The sequence below is a fragment of the Cervus elaphus genome, chromosome 26 (genome assembly GCF_910594005.1).
Source record: "Cervus elaphus chromosome 26, mCerEla1.1, whole genome shotgun sequence".
Classification (NCBI taxonomy): domain Eukaryota; kingdom Metazoa; phylum Chordata; class Mammalia; order Artiodactyla; family Cervidae; genus Cervus; species Cervus elaphus.
This window is the reverse complement of record NC_057840.1, coordinates 18,067,226-18,082,933: the sequence shown is the minus strand read 5'-3', so window position 1 is coordinate 18,082,933 and position 15,708 is coordinate 18,067,226. Positions and strand designations below refer to the sequence as shown.

The following is a 15,708-nucleotide window of genomic DNA, read 5'->3' as shown; positions in this document are numbered from 1 at the left end:
CATAACACAGAGACCATGACTGTTAATAGTAACACTGTTTTCAACACTGAGTAGTCTGTTTTTAGTGATGGGGAATGTACATGTATGTAATATTCCAAAATCATCAAAACTGTATGCTCTTTTATCTTTTCATAAAATACAGAACATTTCAGATTTGTCAATTTTGCTTGAGGAAGTTAGACATTATGCAATGGTTTTGTGGCGTGTTTTATGATGCATGCGCAATCATATCTCACTTTCAGGAGTTTCAGTGTTGACTGGTAGTCAGCCTCTGAAGTTAAACTCACTGGTTTGAGAAAGATATAAACAAGGATTTCCTCACAGATTCTAAGGGACAGTGCTTCCCCTGATTCACATTTAGAGTTGTCAGCTATACTAGAATTCGTTAAAAGCAAAAGCAAAAAAAAACAAAACAAACAAACAAACAAAAAAAAAACAAACAAAAAAACAAAAAAACAAAACAAAACAAAACAACAAAAAAAAACAAAAAAAAAACAAAAACAAAACAAAACAAAACAAAAAGCAAAAGCAAGAAGGAAAAACAAATAGCACCAGTCCCCAGGAAAACTAACAGTACTTGACTGTAAAATTGTTTGCCTTACAATGTCGCATCAGTGATTTTCACACACACATTTTATTTACCAAACAGCTTAAGTGTAGTTTCATTTGGCCTTGATTCAGGGAAATGCACCTGAAGGAGTAGCTCTTTAGTTTCTAAAGAATCTAAGGTCAGAGTCCAGTTTCTCTGATAAACATCTTTCTGTCTCACCTTAAAATCTCATGTTCGTTCTTGAGTCTCCTGTGGTTCTGGAGGGAATAACCAAGGTACTCGTTTCCACTCATCCTTTTTTCCTGAAATGCTCTGTTACAGACAGCAAGCTTCCCAGTTTCTCTCTCTTCAGCTTCCACTTCCCCTCAGCGCTCACCCTCCATCTTTTGTCCTTCATTCAGACAGCATTTGTTGATTTCATACTATGTTCCAGGTACCAAGTACTGGGACATGGTCTATATATTCTCTCTGATCTCTTTGCCACTCTGTGACTTTGCCCCGGTGACCTTATACAATCTAGACCAGTAATTTCTAACATATATTCACAGCCTTCTCTGCAATGATCATTACCTCTACTTTCTGCCTTTTTTAGTCCATCTTTGCATTTTGACCCATTGTCATGGTGTCAGCTCTTTCATCTACATGAGTGATCTCCAGTGGTAATTTTTTTTTTCCTGTTTTGACCTCTTTTTAAAAGTCCATTCACATTCTCTAACTCCATTCTGACCGTATCTCCTAGGTATTTCATAGATAAGTGTTATGAAAAAAATCTTAGAGCTGAGGACTGCTTATGTAAATTTGGTCATACCACACACACACAAACACACAGGCACACACAGATACCTCTAACAAAGTCATTCTTGGGAAGATACTTGGATATGAAAACAGTAACAACTGTGAAGAGGATTCCTTTAGTTAACAGGATCTGGAGACATGGAGTAGTATTTGGAGGAGGAAAGAAGATATTTTGACAATCTTCCCAGAGAATTTCCAGGCCCCTTGAAGATAAAAGGAGAAAAATAGTAGGGATAAACTGAGTGATATTAACTTACTTGTCCTCAAGAGACTTGTGACATCTCATATAAATATGAGTTGAATAACCCTGGTGATAGCTTTGATCAACTGTAAGACTTATAAGCCCTGTTCCCCTGCTCCTCTTATGTACTTTTCGTTTTTTTATCTCAGATATTAATTAAAAAGAAAACACCCTTCAGTTACTCCTGTCAGACTCTTGAAATTCGGTCTGCTGGCTGGAGACTCAGAAATTCTTATACTTAGATCATTTTATACTATGGTTCTAATCTTTTAAATAAAGAAATATCAAATGATGAAAACATTCTAGGATATTGATAATTTTGAGTTTTTCATAATGCTGTTTAAAGATTAGCTTTCCAAGAGTCTGATTTTTTTTAACCCTTCATGAATAAAGAGAAAAGAAACTGAAAAAGAGGCCAATATTCTTTTTTTATGATAAAGAATATAACAGTTTATATATCTTCTAGAATCAGAAGGTCAAATTTGAAAACAGTTACCCAGGATGACTAACGAGCCAAAAAGCTTTGTAAGTTAAGGGCAGGTAAAACAGACTTATAAAATATTTGAATTCCAGAGGGCTAAAATGGGTGTTTTCACAGACAATTTATAAGGACTCTCACATAGTTACCATAGGACAGGAATTTAATGTTTTTGGCATCAGACCTCACATAAAACACATTTCAGGTGGCTTTATTGTTTGATTTTCATCGCCCGCCCACCTGCATATAGTTTGCCTTTCTCTTATTTATAATTAGGAGATCCACTATAGCAACTTCAGGATTAAAAGTAAGGCTCCATTTGCTAGAATTCAAAAACACCAAAGATTATAAATTTTAAGAATTAAAAATATAAGGAATGGTAGATTTTAAAGCACAGAATATAAGGCCTAAAATAAATTATTTCTACAAGATTTTACATCCATTCTAAGTTCTTTCAAGCCTCAAGCATTGGTAAGTACTTGTAACATATCATGTTATAAAAATTATCACATTTTATATAATTACCACTGAAATGAGTTTCTCAGGGAAGAAATCATGCTTACTGTCCATAATGTATTTCTAACCTGTAGCGCAATGCCTGAAACAAAGCTGCTGAATGAACTGAAAAAAAAAATTAAATTACTAAGAACAGAGAGAATGGATGCCCAGAATGGATGTCTGTTTGTATTTGGGACATACTTCTGTAGATCCTACTGTATGAGATATAAATCTTTCATTGGCCAGACCCTACTTCCAATATGACCATATATGAATTCAGATTTACGTATCTGAGGGATGTATAGAACATATTAGTGAATTAGTGAGAGGACTGTCATTTGGACATGATGTAAAAGCAATTGCTTATTATCTACTCTTACTGGGAGACATCTAGTATAAATATGCTCTTGACCCATGAAAATAAAAATAGGAAGTGTGTAGCTGGAGGGTAGATGTATGCCTTACTAGTCAGTCCTAACTCATGCCTCATAGCTAGGAACGTATTCATCAATTAAATACCTCACTAATGTAAAAGAAAGAAATCCAAATATACTAGAAAAAATGATAAAGGGACAGTACAAGACATCAAATGAAAGAATATGTACCGTCTGCCCAGTTTATGGAATAAGATGTTGCAAACAGAGTGGATACTTTTTGTATTTCCTTCCAAATGCATTCTTCTCCTTTTGTTTTCTGCTTTTATTAGAGGAAGTCATTATCCTAAGATTATTTTTGATCATTCTTATGACTTCTTGGCAGTTGATTACATATGCATAAAAGTATTTGAGTACTATTTTTCATCTTTTTAAACTTTGTATATATGGCATCAAATTACACATATTCTGCGTATTTCTTATTTTTGCATAAGGAATTATGAGTTTAATCTATGCAAGTGAGCATCAGTTTACTTCATGCATTTTCACAGTGTCTGCTGTCCAATTATAGTAGTGTGCTGGTTATTCGGCTATTGTCTCAGCTCCAAACCCACGGCTGTATTCTTCCTTGTGATGATGAGGTTGAGGGTAGGCAAACGCATGTCTCCTTTGCCCCCCGGCTCCCTGGGAGGGTCTGCCAATAGAGGGCGCTAGAGGGACACCGCACAACAGGCACCAGGAGCGGAGGGACTCCCGTTGGCCCACTTGCCAGGACCACGCGCCTGCGCCTGCCGGCAGTCGTTTCTTCCAACACCAGCTGGTTCTAGTTTTTAGTTCTGCTTTTCTTCCCCATGCCGAGAACTGATGTCATTGCCCTCCTTCAAAAATAACAGCGGCAACCAATGTCTCCTTAAGAGACGAGTCCCAGCTCTGTTGGGGCCCTCCCCTGGGGAGCTGGCTTCTTACACCAGCTGGAGAGCGCCTCACCCTAGGGGTCTGAGCCTCAGCTCCGCAGGCTTCCCCGGAAAGCTTCTAGCTCCTACTCCCCCCTTTTCCTTTTGTTCATGAATGCCAGGAATGGCAGTTACTGCCTGTGCTACCCCTGTGTTCCTTTTTGTCTTTCAGTCATCAAATACCTGTGTAACCAAATCCCTACATTAAATTCTCCTAAAATTTAATTTTCTCCTAAAATTTTAATTTTCTTGGTTGCATCTTGTCTGATACAGCAGATAAGGCAATATTCATTTGTCTTCTTTCCTACTGATGAATATGGTGGGCGTGGCAAACCTGCTACCCTGAAATCTTGGCTAAGTTTGATCATGTGCGTATGTGCTAAGTCGCTTCAAGTCGTGTCCGACTCTCTGCGACCCCTTGGACTGTAGCCCGCCAGGCTCCTCTGTTCATGGGATTCTCCAGGCAAGAATACTGGAGAAGGTTGCCGTGCCCCCCTCCAGGGGATCTTCTGGACCCAGGGATCGAATCCGAGTTTCGTTCCGTCTCCTGCACTGGCAGGTGGGTGGGTTCTTAACTGCGGATGCCCCCTGGGATAATGTAGTAAAGGACAAAACGTGGACGCAGTCAGTGGTGATACAGTGGTCGTCCCAGGCACGTTCTCATGGCCTCTCACCCAGACCTCAGTAAAAACAGTAGCGGGCCCATCCTCGGGCTGCTTCTGAGCTGCCATGCGCTTCACTTGCAGGAGGGCTGCTGAAACGATAAACTTTGGGTGCCCCCATGTGAGAACACAGGCTTCGTGGCCACATATCTTTGACCTTGAGTATATGCTTTTTGGGGACTTATGTGATTTCTCAGTGAAGAACTGAGTCAGAAGGTAAGGTCAGCTGACTGAATCATCAGTTTCAACAGGCTTTGTCCCTACAGTTTTTTGTGTGTGTGTGTGGTTTTGCTTAGGTTTTTTACTTTGGGGATGTAGACTTATACTTATCATTAATATTATTTCAGCCATGAAATTGAAAGACGCTTACTCCTTGAAAGGAAAGTTATGACCAACCTAGACAGCATATTAAAACGCAGAGACATTACTTTGCCAACAAAGGTCCATCTAGTCAAGGCTATGGTTTTCCCAGTGGTCATGTATGGATGTGAGAGTTGGACTAGAAAGAAAGCTGAGTGCAGAAGAATTAATGCTTTTGAACTGTGGTGCTGGAGAAGATTCTCGAGAGTCCCTTGGACTGCAAGGAGATCCAACCAGTCCATCCTAAAGGAGATCAGTCCTGGGTGTTCATTGGAAGGACTGATGCTGAAGCTGAAACTCCAATACTTTGGCCACCTGATGCGAAGTGTTGACTCATTTGAAAAGACCCTGATGCTGGGAAAGATTGAGGGCAGGAGGAGAAGGGGGCGACAGAGGATGAGATGTTTGGATGGCATCACCGACTCAATGGACATGAGTTTGGATGAACTGCAGGAGTTGGTGATGGACAGGGAGGCCTGGCGTGCTGCAGTTCATGGGGTCACAAAGAGTCAGACACAACTGAGTGACTGAACTGAACTGAATATTATTTCACATTATAAATAAAGGTTCTCTGATCATTCTTGTGGGTGTCTCCCTGTGCCCCTTAAGAGGTCCAAAAATGTTTTTTTAGATTCCTACAGCTGACTGGGAAGATCCTGTGCTGGATGGTGATAAGGAATAAAATAAAAGCTACTTTTCCAAGAATCAGTCTAGAAGAGGAGACAGAGCGTCATCTTTATCACTCATCATAATAATCAAATATTGAGCAAGTGGAATATGCCTCACACCTCACACTGTGTCATGCATTCAAGCATCTTATTTAACACATATGATGAAAGGTACAGAATGTAACGATGGATTAATTTTGCCTTGGGAGACAAGAGAGTTGTCAGCTACCAGCTAGGTAAGTCAATCATGACATTCTAGGCAGAGTTAGTCATGTCAGCAAAGACGAGGAAGAATGGCATGCTGCAAGCAGAGACCAATATATTGAGGCAGGGGAGGGTAAAAGGAGGAAGAGAAAGGAGAGATAATGAAAACATATGAGGCCAGAAAGATAGGCAAGGATCAGATCATTGAAGAACAAATGAAGTCTGGACTTTATCCTGAAGCTAAAAGACCCATCAAGGGATTTTAGAGTATCATGATGAACTAAAATTACTAAAGTAATTTAAAAATTACTTTGCACTTTTTTATGTAGAATGGATAAGCAACAAAGTCCTACTGTAAAGCACAGAGAACTATATTCACTATCCTATAATAAAGCATAATGGAAAAGAATATGAAAAAGAATGTATATATGTATGTAACTGAATCAATTTGCAGTACTGCAGTAATTAACACAACATTGTAAATCAACTATACTTCAATAAAAAATTACTTTGCTAGTGGTTTGGAGGATGGAGAAGAAGGGAAAACCAGGAGATTGTGGGGGAAGAAAGTGTTCTAAGAATGAGGTAGCCAACAAGGCAATGAAGTTGGGAATGAGAACTGACCAACTGATCTAGTAAAGGAGAGGTCAATGGTGACCTTGACAAGGTGATTAAGTCAGAGGCAAAATCCTGATAGGAGGGAAGGAATTAAGACAGAGACACAACCATGTAAAAAATTTTGTTGTACAATGGAGCCAAAAAATGAGGCAGGAACTAGAAGGTGATGTCAGATCAAGAGAGGGTAGATTTTTTTTTTTAGGGTAGGGGATACAACAGGATAATTAACCCAATAGACAAGGAAAAATTCATGATGGGGAGGAAGAGAGAATTTACAAAGCACTGTGTTTGGGATCTGGTGGACAAAGATAGGAAATGGACTTAGAGAGGGGCACAAGCAGTCATTGATAGTGAGAGGATAGGAGATGGAATGATAGGTATGGATGCTGGCAAGTGGACTGATGCTTTGTAGGGGCTTGTGGAAGTCTATTTAGTTGGATAAACAATCCTGGAGTTCAGGAAAGAAGTTTGAGCTAAAGATAGAGGCAGTAGTTATCAGTTCATATAGGGAAGTTAAAGGTATGAAGTAGAAAAGGATCTGCTGTAGGGGCTAGATGCTAGAATAAGGAATGGAAACAAACACTGTGGCTATTGACCATGAGTGCATTCAGAGTTCAGAGAAGTGAACAACCAAGGTGAGAGGTGAGAAACTTGAGTTGGAGGGGCAGGAGTTAGCGAGGAATCAATCCAGGATCAGAGTGGTAGTATATGTATTAAAATATAAAAAGAAAGGTGGTCTTGGCTAAGACCAGGAAAGATAAAATGGGACAGAGTGGGAGAAGACTCTGATTGTCTGCCTTGATTTGACATACACATGAGAAACATTTTACTTAATGAAAGCAAGGGTTAAGGAAAGTTTATGGTTTGCAGTATTGATTGAAGGTTAGGTTACTAGGAGTGAAATCAGAAGGGCTGATGGTGAGCCTGGTAGAGTAACGGTTGGCCACAGAATCAGGTTTCTGACAATAAAAATGGAGAGCAGGTTTGTAACGGATGTTGGAACTAAAGACCTGGGGAGAGCCAATGAACTCTTAGAGACATTCTTCCAGGGGTCCTTCTCTATTTTAAAATTTTGTGACTTACATATTTATTAATAAAAGCATAATTATATTTATTTTAATACAGAACTTTAGATTCTAAATATCCTAATGCCATAATAATTTTGAACTGTCATTCAAGTTAGGTACTTGAATATTTAAGTTCAAACCTTGTTTAAACAACTTGTATCCATAATCACTTCCTACTCCTCATATATATATATGAGGCAAGACATTACTAGCCATACTTGGTAAAAAACTATCTGAAACATGTTTCTATTGATTTCAAAATAATAAAAAGTTTATATACTTTCTGGAATTAGGGAGTGTGAAGGGAAATTTCTTTGTTTCTTTTTGACTCTATTCAGAAAGTCAGGTCACGCGAAGCAACAAGTAGAATTTCAACCTGACATGAAAATAAGTTCCTTCTCATTATAAAGCAATTCATCTGTCTTATGTAATTCTAATACTGTCCTCAATTTTTTTTTCTGAAATGAATTTGCACCTGATTGATATTATTATTTCAGGACATAAAGTCACATGGAAACTCAGTAGGGGATCTGGAGAAATGAAGGCATATTCCGATAATGAAAAAAGTTTACTCCAATTAAAAGGGTTTACGATAGAACTGAAGCAACCAAAGAAACAAAAAAGACACAAATATCCAAAACTCGCCAGTTTCCCTACATCAGATGAAGCACAAGGAAAAAACCTCCTGAAGATTAGATTTTGAGTCATGTATAAGTATTTAGGGAAGGGGGCCTCCCTTGAAAAGTGAGCAGATCCTATAAAGATGAATAAATTGTATGCCTCCAAAGCCTAGCTCTTTGGTTTCTGCACATAAACTTCACAGCATTGGCTGGGTTCCAGAGAGGACCAGAGACTCAGCCAGGTGGGCACTCACCATCACTGACCATTTTGTCATCTATCTATGTTTTACACAGTGTTCAGGTAAAGTTCCAATATTTCAGACTGTTCGGCAGGCTTTCCAAGAGAAACTGGCAACTGTGGTTTCTGCTGATAGCTTCTTATAGTGCAAACACTTAGGGCCACTGGTCATAAACATTGAGTTCAGTCATTAGCAAGTATGCAAATGCTCTCTCCTGTTATTTTAAAACTGAGGCTTGCCTCAGACTCTGTTTTGTGTCTGTCATAGCTAACTATGTAAGTTTTCACAAATTGTTGCTATGATAGTTCCTACTACAATGATTCCACATTGGTCCTATTAATGGAGATATTGAGCCATTTAATAAAATATTTTGATTGAAAGTATTGAAATAGTTTCATGAAACATTTTATTAAAAGAAAAGAGTTCAACCCTAAATGTGTTTTGGAATGGGGTGGACTCGTCTGCTTGGCTCACTACTTCCAATTCTAGATTTGGTTGGACCTCTTAACAGTGCCAAGGGTAGCATCATGCACTAGAGTCAATCTGATTATGTACTTCTTGCAAAATGTTCTTTCTCAACGCTGTGTTGTAAAATCTATTCCTGAGATAGTATAAATAGTGGTAGCAGATAGGCAGGTCTTTAACATAAAAGCTCTTCCAGCGATACAAAGTACAAGAATCTGAGCTTAACAAAGCACACTAAATTTTAATCTTTGATTATATCATATTCTCCAAAATATGTGGCCATTTTGGTGCTCTTTGTCCTGAGAGTTGGTGCACTGGACACTTTTCTTGCTGCAGTGTTTGAGCATGCTGTTATATTACCAAACAGAACAGAAACACCTGCGCTAAAAGAAGCAGCTTTGCTCCTGATGAACAAGAATATAGATGTTTTAGAGAAAGCACTTAAACTGGCAGCCAGGTAGGTATTGCCCCAGATACACTGGCTGGGATATTGGAAAGAAAATCTGAAACTTCATAAGACTGTGAGTGTTTTGAATTCAGTAGAAATTTTTTTGCTCCTACTTGTTTTGAGCAGGGCGCACCTATCATTGTGACCCCAGAAGATGGAATTTATGGCTGGGTCCTCACAAGGGAGACCATTTATCCCTATCTGGAGGATATCCCAGACCCTGAAGCAAACTGGATTCCAGGCAGAGACCCCAGAGGTAAAGTCATTACCTTTTGACCTTTAAACAAAAAGTTGTGATATTGTAACACAGCAAATACAGTAAGCTTGACTAGTATTGTTGCTGACAAACAGTCTGTGGCATTGGACGTTGACTTCTCAATTCTTCGTATTGTGCACCATCTGGCATGTCTCCTGTTTGGTAAATGATTTGTGATGATGTCTGGTTGGTTATTTATGGATGAATAATATGTGTACACACATTTCATAATAGATGTGATTAACTGGTTTTCAACAAAGTGAGAAAGTTGCGAAATCTAGGACTTATGTTCTCAGATGTAAGTAAGGGTTCACCCATGAATACATGCCTCCTTTGCAGGAATGGTAAAAAGATGAGTGCATTTATGTTCCAAAAGGCTTTGATATCGGCATGCAATGTCATCAGTATGGTGAGTGGAAATTGCACAGGGCTTGAAAACGAGGTGTTTTTTCTGAGACTATATCCTACCACCTCTTGGCTGAGTGATGTGGGAAAGAAAACGTAAACTCTTGAAGTAAAATAGAGATAATATAATTTCCTTTCCTACTTCACTTTATAGAGTAGATGTATGTGTAGGGAATTTCCTGGTGGTCCAATGATTAGGACTCTCAGCTTTCACTACCGAGGGCCTGACTGGGGCCCTCTGGGGCCCTCGCCATCACTGATAGGGGAACTACAATTCCACAAGCCATGCAGCATGGCCAAATCCCACCCCCGACCTCACCCCACCCCCACAAAATGAATGGAAAGTGAAATAATGCATAGAATCTGTACAGTATGGTGCCCTCTTGAGTGTTAATTATTACTTAAAAAAAACTATTACTTTTTTTTTTTTTAAACAGGAGCTGGCTCTGAAATTTTGCTTTCTTGTCCTTCAAGAAAGTGTAACAATTGTTTATAGCTGTAGTTTAAGCATAACTTTCTGAAAGAAAATCTGCATAAAATATAAGGAAGATTATGAAAATAAATCATTTTAGGTGTACTTACTTTTTAAAATAGATCATACATGATGGCAAAATCAATGCATTAAAAAGTTATTTAATGTGCTAATTTTAAATTTACAGGCATCTGCTTAAAGCTCTTATCAAGTGCACAAAAAGAGAAACTTCTTTAATAATTCTGACCATCTGACATTAATTGGAAAGCCAAGTCCAATGTTGCAACATAAGAGTTCTTATATGTGAGTCAGGTCTCACTCTGGGATTTTCACCTTTGGAAAAATATTCTCAAAATGTTGCACAGTCTGTGTTTACAGTAACCATGTAATTATGATTCATTGTTTGCTTGTTCATGGGGCTTTTCCCAGAGCAGGAAGGACTCATTATTTGCAATAACTCAAGAGGTTTAGACTGAAATACACTCTATTTGCCTGGGCTGACAAAACTGACTTTCCTAGGGGAAAGATGTCCTAAAAAAAAGTCTCTGGTGAAATATTTTAAGTAGGGAAAGTAGGTGACAGATGAAACTTTAATATTATTTAGTCTTGCAGTCTTGCAGACATTCAAATGGCAAGCCTTCAGCTCTGTGTTGTAGAAAGGAAAAATCCAGTATTTAAGAAAATGCTAATATTGGTAAAGAAAGCCACCATTTCTTCCCTAGTCACACTCATCTCTAAAAGGGATATTTCAAGTCCACATAGTCATCCTTGTGTATTTAAATACTATCATTTAGAACACTGACACATTTCATGCTTCCTGGAGATTGCCCCATGGGGAACTAATAGGAAACATTAAAGTGCCCTAATTATCTAGCCAAAAAAAGAAAACCAAAATAAGATGTATAATTGTTTTATTAAGGCCTTCCTTAATGAATATGCACGTTGACAGTATCACTCTGTTTTTCCTGAAGGCAAGAGAAAAGAAATGGTCTGAAATAATAGTCACAAATCTGTCCTTTCTATTCAAAGATTAGTTCAACATCAATTGTAGGGGGCCTGAGAAACCATGGTGAGTCTGAATGGCCTCTACAAGCAATCAAGTCATCAGCATCCCTGGGCGGTGTTCTTGTTGTTACAAAGTCCATAATGGCCATTATTTATTTATTGAGCACCTACTTGGTTCCTGAATCTGCACTTGGTACACTAAGCACATTGTCTACTTCAGTTTAAGTAGTTTACTTATTCATTTTATAAAAAATATACATTTATTTTATTATTTTTATTTATTTGGCTGCGCCAGGTCTTACTTGCAGCACACATGATCTTCAATCTTTGTTGCAGCAGGCAGGACCTTTAGTTGGGGCATGTGGGATCTAGTCCCTTGACCAGGGATTGAACCCTGGGCGCCCGCATCAGCAGTACATAATCTTAGCCACTACACCACCAGGGAAGTATCTCCCACTTTAAATATGAGGAAAAGAAGGGGGCTTAAGGTCTTACAATTGGTAATTAGCCTCGCTGGAATTCAAGCACGGCCATTTCCACTGAGTCACGCTAACAGAAAGGGCTCTGAGTGCCTGGAAGAATCGTCTAATACTTGAAATCTCCATGACTAGTAAATCCACTTCTTAGCGCATTCTAGTTGCAGAAATTTGGATTTTATTTTCCACCGAAATCTCTCATAACTTCTTTTGGTGTCCATACTGCCTCTATAGCATGTTCAAATATGTGACTCATCTTCAGATTAGAGTCTTTTAAGCATTTGAAGCCAGCTGTAGTCTTACCTATTTACTCATCCCTTTTTACTTCTAGGATAAACATCTCCAATCTGGAAGGTTTGGGCATTACTTTGAAAAGCAATTTCATAGTGTGCATTTATCCCAAGGTTTCACACAAGGGTCCTCTAAGGTAGAAGGGAAGCTATTATGCTACCTTGACATGTAAGGACACAGACAAAAGGGTGAAATCTTTTTATTTCCTTTTCTTTTCCTTCCTTTTAAAAAATATTTCTAGTCCCTAAAGCTGCATTTGTAGAGGATGATTGGCCTGGGACCAACTGTTTACTGCCTCCTAGTAGGAATGTAGCTTGCATTATGGAAAAGATTCTCTCCATTAGAAAAGCCCTTCATTTGTCTTCCTGGGAGAACTTCATAAGAAAATCTGTTGCTTCTCTTCCTCCTCTTCCTCTTCCATCTGTTCCCTGCTTTGGTCTTGCACTGCTGTTGTGAATCTGGCAACTAGAATAGGTTAGTTTTCATAAAGAAGAAGATTGTATTGCATGTGTGTGCTCTCTGACCCTTTGCAACCCCGCAGACTGTAGCCTGCCAGCCTCCTCTGTCCATGGGATTCTCCAGGCAAGAATACTGGAGTGGATTGCTGTTTCCTACTCTATGGGATCTTCCTGATCCAGGGATCCAACCCGTGTCTCCTGCATTGCAAGCAGATGCTTTATCACTGCACCACCTGGGAAGACATTATATTGCATACGAGTTTTTAAATCTTTTCTGTTGATTCTTAACCTAGAGTTGTGTGTTATAATGACAGGCAAATAATGTATCAGTTTGGATGTTCAAAAATCATTAACACACTGTTAAGTTTAAGGCAGTATTTATTGAATTAGGCTTGGCTGGACCCCTTTGCAACAAAAACTCAGCTGTCTGGCCAAGGACAACTCCATCTACATTGTGGCAAATATCGGGGACAAAAATCCGTTTAATGCCAGTGATCCTCAGTGTCCCCCTGATGGTCATTACCAATACAACACTGATGTGGTGTTTAATTCTGAGGGCAGGCTTATGGCCCGCTATCATAAGGTGTGAATTACTTGTGCCCTAGCTGATCTTGACTTATTTTTGTTTGTGATATCTATATAGACTTGTCTGTTGAATGTTGGCGAGGAGACTGTTATAAACGCATTCCTTAATTATTACATTTAGTTGAAAAGGGGATTTAACTTACTTTGACTTTTATATAAGGGCTCTGAATTTGAATTAGTCATAAAATAGAATCTGGCAGAATATTAAAGCAGATGTGCTAACAGCCTCACAGGATTTTAATATTCTCTGAGAAAGATGGAGAAATTCTGTTTCATCACATGATTTAATACTAGAGTAAGTTTTTTGAGCCAGTTTGTTAGTGTTTGGTATTAAGCTTTAGTCATTCATTCCATTAGGATCTTTTTGATTGAAATGATAGAAAAACCCCCCAACTGAAATTGATTTGAAACAACACCAAAAGCAATGGAATGCCCTTGCTCAGGTACCTGAGAAAATATAAATCATAGAAAGGATAGGTCTAGTTTCTGACATGGTCTGTATCTTAAGGCCTGGAAGATGTCAGCCATCCCCCCGGCTTGCTCTCTCTTTTTTTTATGGTGTGTTTTTTTATCCTCTCAGGCCATGCCATACTGCAGGCAGGATCTCAGTTCTCTGACTAGGGATCGAACCTATGTCCCTCGCGTTGGGAGTGTGGACCTCTGGACCGCCAGGGAAAGTCACCCTCTAGTTCTCTCAGTTCCTTGTAAAAAAGTTCCAACTTTCTCTCGGCTGACTATCCTTTCAGAAGCCACATGGCTGCTGGTTACAAAGCACATATCCTAATAGGGACAAAATCCAGAGGAAGACTGAGTTTCTCTTTCCTAAAAACCCCACAGAAACCTTATTATTCCTTCAGTCCACCCAGGGGCCACATGCCTTGCTTGAGTCAATCTCCTGGGAATGAAGGAGGGGCTTCCACCTGAGCAGAGGACAGAAGAGTTTGGGAACCTCAGTGGTGGGGGTGGGATGGGGTGAGCCCTGAGCACACATGCACACATCAGGCCAAATAAAAACCTGAGCAAAAAAAAATAAAATAAAAACAAAAACAAAAACAAAAACCTGAGCAGAACATAAGGCTGCACTCTTGAGCCCTGGGTAGATGGCGTTTGGGAGCAATAATCAAGCTGTAGAAAAATTTCTAATGGCTTACTAGTTAACAAGGTTTAGCTATTACATTGCCCAAGTTCCAGTTTACTTCACCTCACTTATATAAACCTAGCCATACCATGGGGAGACATGACAACGTTTAGTTTATTAACACGTGTTAAACTTCACATGGGCGGTGATGTTAGTCCTTAAAGAACTGAGTGGAAAACCATCAGAAATTTGTGAGGTTCGAAATTTCAAGTGACTTTAAGACAAATATTCATCTTTTAAATATCATTTGTAGATATGATCTCATTGGTTGATTCACTGGTTGTGAGAAAAATGAAATGTTTCGGGGGGTTTATGGTGGTCGGACCAGTGCGGGGGTGGGGTAAGATAGGGGCGGGGCTGATGGGGGCGGGGTCGAGAGGGGGTGAGACCTCCCAGGGGCGGGGCTATGGGAGGAGCAAGACCTTCACTAGCAAGGTAAGTTGGGGTCGTGGCCTCCAAGGTCACGGGCGGCTCTCAGAATGATGCCTGAGAGAGTGGTCAATGGAGCCGGGATATCGATCGAGTCCAGGGGACAAGCTGAGGGGCCTGTGAGAAAACTCACAAGACAGTGGTATAGTGGGCATAATTTACACTAATTTATGTGTAATAGTTTTAAATATGCACACTAGAATACACGCAAGAAAAGATTTTGCAAATATTCATCACTTTTATTTGCCAGTTTTCTTACCAATCTTCCCCTTCTTTGCTTTTCATTAACAGTTCAATCTATTTGCACCTGAAGTTCAGTTTGATTTTCCCAAGGATTCGGAACATGTGACTCCCAACACTCCCTTTGGGACGCTGGGCATTTTCAATTGTTTTGACATTCTCTGTCATGGCCCGGCTGCGGTGGTGGTGGAAGAGTTCCGGGTTGACAGCATCTTCTGCCCCAAGGCCTGTACAATACCTTGCCCAGCCTCTCAGTGTGGGCCCTTCCGTTCCCCCTTCTGTTCAGCATGGGCCCGCGCCCTGCGAGGCAACCTGCTTGCTGCCGAACCCACAACACCAGATGCACAGGACTAGTACCTCCCCTGAGTCCTGCCCCAAAGGGCAGCCACAGTCTTGGGACGCCTTCACTTTCAAGCCATGCATTGCTTTAATGATTCTTCCCCCCCCCCCCAAATTTATTAATTAAATATTTATTTATTTTTGATTGGCTGGGTCTTCCTTGCTGTGAGCAGGCTTTCTCTAGTTGCCGCCAGCAGGGGTTACTCTTCCCTGGGGCGCACAAGCTTCTCATTGCAGTGGCTGCTTTTGTTGTGAGGCGTACGGGCTTCATTAGTTGTGGTGCGTATGTTTAGTTGCTCTGAGGCATGTGGCATCTTCCCAGACCAGGGATCAAACCCGTGTCCCCTGCTTTGGCAGGTGCACTCTTACCCACT

At 39.9% G+C, this 15,708-nt stretch overlaps 1 pseudogene; it reads left to right on the top strand.

Moving 5' to 3' along the window:
• The first annotated feature begins 9,045 nt into the window (after positions 1 to 9,045).
• On the top strand, positions 9,046 to 15,479 carry LOC122684319 (annotated as a pseudogene).
• The last annotated feature ends 229 nt before the right edge of the window (positions 15,480 to 15,708 follow it).